Raw genomic sequence first — 8,110 nt, 5'->3', positions numbered from 1 at the left:
GTTATTACACACATCCTTTACTGACCACCCACCTGCTTTACAGGTACATTTGGAAGGGTTCGCAACAAAAGCTCACACTACTTCCAAAGTCTGCTTATCTACAACCATCCAGCTGCAAGCTGTTGTATATTAAACCCGTTTAACAACACAAACACATAAAACAGCCCACCGCTGTCCAACACGAATAGCATTTCCATTAGTAATGAGCGCGATCATGTCAAACAATTAAAAACAACAGAACCTCTCACACAGCATTACCTATTGACTCAAGCTGAGAGAACAATAACTAAGACATCAGAGGGAGGCACATTTGACCAGCGAAACGTACAAGCACACGTCAGTCACAGGAGAAACAGGCGGGTGTGTTGTGTCGACGGCAGTGGGTAGCTGAACGTGTGTGTGCGTCTGCTTTCCAGCTTTTCAACAAAAGGTCTCCTTTATTCTGTGATTTTAAGAGAGCTGGTTCTCTGGCTGCACTCCAAAGCCAGACTCAAACTGAGCTGCTCAAAGGGCCTATTGTAGACACCCGAGCTGACTTTTTCAAATTATCTTCCAAAAAAATTCCACAGAAAATTACTGCTGAGTAAATATTGTTCTGCTTCTTGTTTTTTTTTTCTCTTTCTCTCTTTTCTTTTTCTGTCATGCCGTTTTCATACTGTTCTAGGGTGATGACGCCAGGGCTTAACATAGGTTTGTGTTTCTTAGGAAAAGAGGTTCCTCCTCACATTTGTTTTTCCTGGTTTATGCCTCATTCTTGCCATGAATACCCTACTTTTACATGCACATACCTACAGGCAAAAACTAGAGTACGAACCTTCTCATGTAGACCAGGGTTCACCAAACTGAGATTCGTGAGAGCTACAGGGGTTTCGGATATTGATGAAAAGCTAAGAATTATTCATATAGAATGTATAATCAAAATAAATAAATACAGGTTGCATGATTATCACAATATAAGTAGGGGTGTAACGATACCCTCATGTCATGATTCGATACATATCACGATACTGAACTCACATACGATATTATTGCGATACTCCAAGACATGTGATAAAAGGTTAACAAAAAATGTACTGTTGATTAAAATGCTAAATTTGGTTTTACATTGTGGTTGTAAATGAATAGGCTTGGACTTGGTGCTGGAAACCCAATGCACAGGACTATAGTGACACCAGAATAAAAAATATTCATGACTCTGAAGCTGAAAATACAGAATTATTATTTTAGACGAATATGCTTGCACTGTCACTGATATATTTAAAATAATTTATAGGCCACTTTTTACTGGTAACATCAGACATTTGGCATTATCAGGACCCACAAATATTCCCAGATTGCATTATTATAGATTATATTCAACATTATATATAGAAGTTTAATGTAGTACTGACACTAAAACTCTGAAAACTTGAATTTTTTTCTCACACAGTCATTTTTATTTTGGGTGAACTATACAAAATACATATTGTCACTATCCATGAAACATACTGTTGCTTTTTTGTATTGCGATATATTGTGACACGATATATTGTTACACCCCTACAATATAGTGTGATTATCAAATCAAAGACTGCAACTGAATTAAATAACTAAATAGTCTGATGCGCTGCATGTTTTATTTATTATTAATAATAATAGTAGTAATGATAGATGCCACCATTCACTTTTAAAGGGAAACTGCTCTTGAAGGGTTCATAAAGGTGAAATATTTGCCCTAATTTATCACGCAATTAAAAATCTTACATGCAATTATATATAGCCTAATATTTACTAATGAAAAAAAATTAGATAATGGCCAATAAGTGATATGGTGCAGATGTATTATGCATCCTTAGTCCAGTCCATTTGATATCAAATGAAATTTTTGCAGATCATGTTTTCCGCAGCTTTTTGTACACTGAAAACCTTTTAGAAAGGCATATTTTCAAATGTTTCATCTACTAAACAACCGGCACACCAACAGTACAACCCTCTCCTGAACAGACTAAACATTTGAGCCACATTAAACAAATAAAGCAAACTGAATCGTACACCAGAAGATATATTCATATTCAAAGAAGAGAATCTTATTGATCAAGATAGTTAAAGTAAGTTAATGTAGACTGAAGGCAGAAGGTCTGGACTCCATAGCAGCTTCCATTTGTCAAAGAGGACATCTGACTGACATGTAAAGCAACCAATCACAGTCCGTCATGAAAATGAAATGTCGATATCCCAAAAATAACCGACCAGCGTGTAAAACTCAAACTTCACATTCTTCACATACTTCTGATCCTGATAAGCGTTCATTGTCACAGTTGTAAACATGACAGCTTTCTTTTTCCATGAGGGGGTGTGGCGACACAGCGGCTCTGGTTCCAGGCCGACCGTTAAAGAATGCGACACACACGTCTCCCAGAAATCTTGTAGAATTCAACCAATCAAATACCGACTTTGTAACTCCTGAAGTGTTTCCCATTTTTTCAGCCCACGGTATAGGTGTGATATAGCTGCTCAACCTTCAATGTAAGTGTTTGCTGTTGCAGTTGCAGCGCGCTTTCAGAAACCCTCCACCTGTATAGATCTGCTAGGAGTAATTCATGTATGCAATATTGTACAGCAGCAGCATGTCTTACTTGCTAACAGCAGCGTGTCATGTATGTATTGGCAGTAGCGAGTCCTGTACTTGCTCTGCAGCAGCAATAACCAGCAGCAGCAGCGTAGCAGATCTGTTCCGCCAAGACCAAACATATCAACATTGTCATATCCATTACCATGCCAAATACTCAGAGAATTGTCATGACAGAAATGCGTAAAGCTTGTTTCTAGCCTAAAAAACCTAAACAAAAATTCCCTTAGGTCAATTACATGCTGCAAAATACAACAGATCAGATCACTTGTTTTAATCCAATATAGTGAATGTTTATTAGAATATATGAAACCGGTCCTTCTCGACCCGCTCTGTGCAGGCCTCGAAAAAGGATCGCCGACAAGGGAGCTAAAGATCGCAGTCTCTAGCATCTTGCTAGCTTGCCTCTTGAGGCCAGTGAGGAGTGAGGTTTACACAAACAGCTCTTACTAGCTTGCCTCCATTACACTCACCCCCCTAAACCTCACTCGTATCCGGGTCACGGCACCAAATGTAACCTGTCCTACTCAACCCCCTCGGAGCGGGATTCGAACCGGCGTCTCCAGTGTGGGGAAGCCTTTAGCTTCAGCCGCTAGTGCGCCTCTTTAGGCCAGGGGAGTGAGGTTTACACAAACAGCTCTTTCTGGCATACGTTACATATATAACTAATGACAATATGAACTAGATCGGTGAGTAATTTCACATTACGAAGGACATAAAAATAGCTACAAAATAGCTACAATTTGTGAAGTCACACTCACTGCTAACAGGCTTGGCATATTTTTTGTCCATTGCTGTCTGTGTGGTTGTTGTTTGATGCTGGATAAGTAGCAGGAAAACAGACCAACGATATCAGACGACGGGTTATGTTGAAGGGAAGTGGTGGAGAGTCATTGGTCTTCGGTCTTATCAGATTTTCTGCAGCAAAACCACACAGGCCAGTTCATCAGCAGTTCAAGTTGTTTTGAAGGTATCAAAATCAAAACATCTTTCAAATAAAGACATGTTTTCCCTCATATACATATAGCCTAGTGGTTGCTACACAGATTATTGAGTATCTGAAAGGCGCATGAGCCGTCTGGATTGGCCTCTCACAGGGTTTGAATCCGGCCCCGGGGCCACGGACCACAAGAATGCTGACACTAGCATTGGAGATAGAGAAGACTGGGATTGGGAAGACTGGAATGATGAAGAAAAATAGAGAAAATTAAAGAGTAATGACAGAAGAATGTAGTGAACACAGAGCTCTGCATGAGGCATGTGGATATTATGGACCGCAAATGTAAGTAGAGTGAAAGAGAAGGATGGAGGGGGATTTAACTGAACAATGGTGAGGGATGAAGAAATGACAGATAACAAGCTGGGATACTATTGCTCAAACTTCAGCATTTTGTAGAAACAGGGTGATGAATGCTGGAGATGGGATTGGTGGAATGTCCAATTAGTAGACGGTTTACAGAATGAGCCTCTGAAATTAAGAGCATGTCCACATTTTCTCCACATTCGGGAGGATGAAGAGTGTTAGCCGAGAACTGTATGCATCAAATAAAGAAATCATTGACCCAGTTCACCTGATAACAACATTCGTTTCAGGTGATCCGTGTCAATGCATGTTGACGGACTATATGTTTAGTGTTTTATGGCTTTATTTAGTTTTATAATTATTTGCTTTAAATTAAAATGTAATTAAATTGGTAACACTTTACAATAAAGTTAGCATTAGTTGAAGACTTGGGTATCATGAACTAACAATGAACAATACATTTACAGCACTTAGTAATATTGGTTATTGTTTGTTTCTTAATATACTAATAAGTTTAAAACATTTCCAAGTTGTATAAATTATTAGTTGCTGTATTATTATGAACAAATGTAAATTAACAAATTAAATCAATAATAATAATACTACAGAAACAACAATGATCAATTAAAATAATTTATATATTAAATAAATAACTAAATGAATTCATTAAATTCATGGGTATATATACATATTATATATATGTATATTAATGTAATTAGTTTATGTAATATGAATGAACAAATGTTTGTCGTATAAACATTATTAAATAAATTAAATAATAATAATAATAATAATAATAATAATAATATAGACAATAATATATAAAACGTTAATGTACATATTAAATGAATAAATAAATAAATGGAAATGTTAATAGATATATAATTTATATTAATTGATAAATAAAACCAATTAATGTTTAATAAATATATAAAATGGTATACAAATAAATAATTAGTACAATGAACAAATGTGAAGTAACATTATTAATTAATTAAATCAATTATAATATACATAAATAATAATTGGATGGATGGATGGATGGATGGATGGATGGATGGATGGATAGATAGATAATCATCCAATAGTCTGCTAGCTAGACAGCTGCTCTCAATCACTAATGCCTGTCCAACATCTTCCACACACAATAATAAAGGATGCTTTGAGAGCGATTTGCTGGTGTTTGTTGTCAGGATACAGAGAAACACTGCTGGAAAAGGGCGGAATGACTCAAGGAATAAAACCATTAACGGCCCACACGTAATAGAGCTCAGCACTGCTGCCAACTCGAGGCGTAGTCCATCTCTGAAATCCAAAGCATCAACTTTCCAACACAACACCCGACTCATATGAGAGCTCACCTGGAGGACCGCAGCGTGTGTAAAAGTGTGTTAGGGTTAGCGTGGGAATGCCGGATCATTCTACAAGCCTGGCCTTCGTTATCAGACATTCGTTCTCAATTTAGTTCTGTGTTTGGCCCAAAACGGAGATCCTTAGATGCTCCGTCAACCAGCAGAACGTGCTCTAGAATAAAGACAAGCAAGGAAATACAAGCGTTTCATTTTTCACACATCTGCATCAGCATTATCTCACAGGTTTTCAGAGGTTTAAATGCAAATCAGCACCAGGCGAGATGAAGCAAGCGTGAGCTCATGAAGTTGAACCAAAAACAAATGACACAACCCCATTAGTCAATGTTTATAACGTCTCGCAACCTAATGACCTGGACCTACATCAGCAGAGCCGGCTGTGCCGAGAACAGATTCACGGACATCTTCTGCCAGCTTCGGTTCTGGGCGAGGAATGTGTTCTTGGCAGACGAGAAATTTAAACATAAGTTAATTATCACTAGCTTCGCCTCTGGGGGCTGTTAAAGACCACTGAACAACAAACCTATTTTGTTGTAGTCCAATGCAGGGTTATTATATAGTTAACTAAAAGTAAAACTAAAACCATAAAAAACAAGTTAAATATCCATAAAATAACCGATAACTGAAATTAAATATAAAAAACAAAGTCCCCCTGCAGTCAATAATTTTATCCCTTAAACTCATCAGTGATTATCAAAATGACACTAAAAGAATTCCTGTGAAAATAATTTCTTCATGCCTTACAATAGCTTGAATGTACTGTAACACTACACCCTTGCTTCATTTAGTATATGTTTCTCTTTGAATATGCAAATGAGCCCCGCCTCCACTCACTCGCACCAGCTCTGAATACCTGATCCATTCGATCTTTACTGTAGTAAACACTACACAATGGCAAGTGAAAATATTGGTTTAATTCAGCCATATGTTTCAACCAGAAACTGACTGAGCTTGATTTTCACCACAGGGGGACTTTAAACTTATTTTATTTAAGATATTTGCCAAGACTAAACTAAAACTAAAATCTAAATTTATAAAAAGACTTATTTTAATGTCAATGCATTAACTAAAGTTAACAAACTGAACCTTGCTGCATGATGCTCTCGTTAAATGTACATCATATTGCAGTACATGTCTCAAATAAACCTCCAAAACACTTTTACAGTTTTTGTCAGTTGTTACGTGAACAGGCCGGTCTTTGCTAGAGTACAATGTGACCTTAAATTTATTTTCGCATGGCAAGTTCATTAACAAACGTTCTAGTCTTGTAAGAAAAATTAATAGACAAAGGAAATGCTGTGAGGGGCAAGAAGATGTGAACTCAACGCCACTGCCTACCTTGAATTACAACAAGAAGCCCGAGGACACACATTTTTGCACTGCGGGTGACTTGGAGAACACACACACACACACTTTGTGAAAGTGTAAACACAGGCCTCATAAAGTGGTAAGGCTCAGAGGGGCTCAGAGCGTGACAGTAGGAACATGGCCCAAAAACACAGCCTGCAGTCTTTGCTTCTGCTCATGAAAGAACAATATCTCAGCTGTAAGCACAGAGATGATGTGTGTGTTCATACTTTACTGTCCCTCACTGACAAAGATGAGCAGGATTCAGAAGCAGCTGTCTTGGACCACACAAACACGTCTTTGGTCACCTCCATCTAAGACGGGACTCACCCTACGGGGAATTACAATGGGTCTGTTCTTCATCTTCCTACTGTGTTCACCTTTAGGTTTCTTTTCTTTGAGTGTCCAACTTGGAAATACAAAAACGCCTGGAGAATGCGAAATTATTAGGGGTGAGAACCAAGAACTGGTTATTCAGAACTGCTTTCATTCTTTTCACATATAGATAGATATATAAACTAGAACCAAATGACTTCTGAATCTACAATGTGAAAAGAAAGCATAACCAATTCTAGACCTAACGATTCTTATGAGACAGATTATTTCAGTGAATCATAAATAGACCACAATCAGATTAGTTTGATTCCTAAAAGAATGACTTTTATGAACTGGCTCTCTTTAGTGAATCAAAAACTTGCAGAGTGACCAGTGTAGACCGATTCCAGAATGAATGACTCTTATGAACTGGTTATTTTTAGTGAAACAAAAACATACAGTGTGAATGTGAGTCTAATTTCCGAATAAATGACTCAATTAAGCTGATCCTTTTTAGTGAATCAAAATATACAGTGGGTCCAGTGTCTGATTCCCAAACAAATGACTCCTATGAAATGGTTCATTTTAGTGAATTAAAAACATACAGGCTGTGTTCGAAATCACCCCCTATACACTCATTCACTATTCCCGACATTACTCCACTAATATAGTATTTTATAAAAATCAATGAAACATATTACAACATTATTAATTTCTTTAGTATTTTTTCCTTTAATATACAATCAATGCTATTGTTGGGGAAAGTTACTGCATTACAATATTGCATTACTCCCCAAAAAAGAAACTAAGTGCACTACTTAGTAACTTTTTTATAGAAAGTAATGCGTTAAGTTTCTTTTGCGTTACTTTTTCTCACCTGGGCTGGGCTTCCTTCAGTCTATAAATGGGAAAACAAAGTAACGTGCGTTACTATTTTCTTGTAAATTTAAAATGAATGTGTTACTTTACACATTACTTTACAAAAAAAGTAATCTGATTACTTACGCTACTTGTAATGCGTTACCCCCAGCACTGCAAATATTAGATGTAATTCATGCCTGAAAGTCACTAAAGTCACTTTTAATTCACTAAAAAGAACTGGTTTGTCCATATTTCTTTTGAAGCACACAATACCACTTAGTTAGGAAGAGTAATTTTGTTTAAAAC

At 37.0% G+C, this 8,110-nt stretch overlaps 1 protein-coding gene across 1 annotated transcript in view; it reads right to left on the bottom strand.

Moving 5' to 3' along the window:
• coro7 (coronin 7) overlaps nucleotides 1-8,110 on the bottom strand; it is a 148,141-nt gene that overhangs the window by 65,699 nt on the left and 74,332 nt on the right. The window lies entirely within an intron of this gene.

This window comes from Squalius cephalus (genome assembly GCF_949319135.1).
Source record: "Squalius cephalus genome assembly, chromosome: 1".
Lineage (NCBI taxonomy): Eukaryota > Metazoa > Chordata > Actinopteri > Cypriniformes > Leuciscidae > Squalius > Squalius cephalus.
Note: the sequence above shows the minus strand (reverse complement) of the source record. Positions and strands in the feature narration are given on the sequence as shown.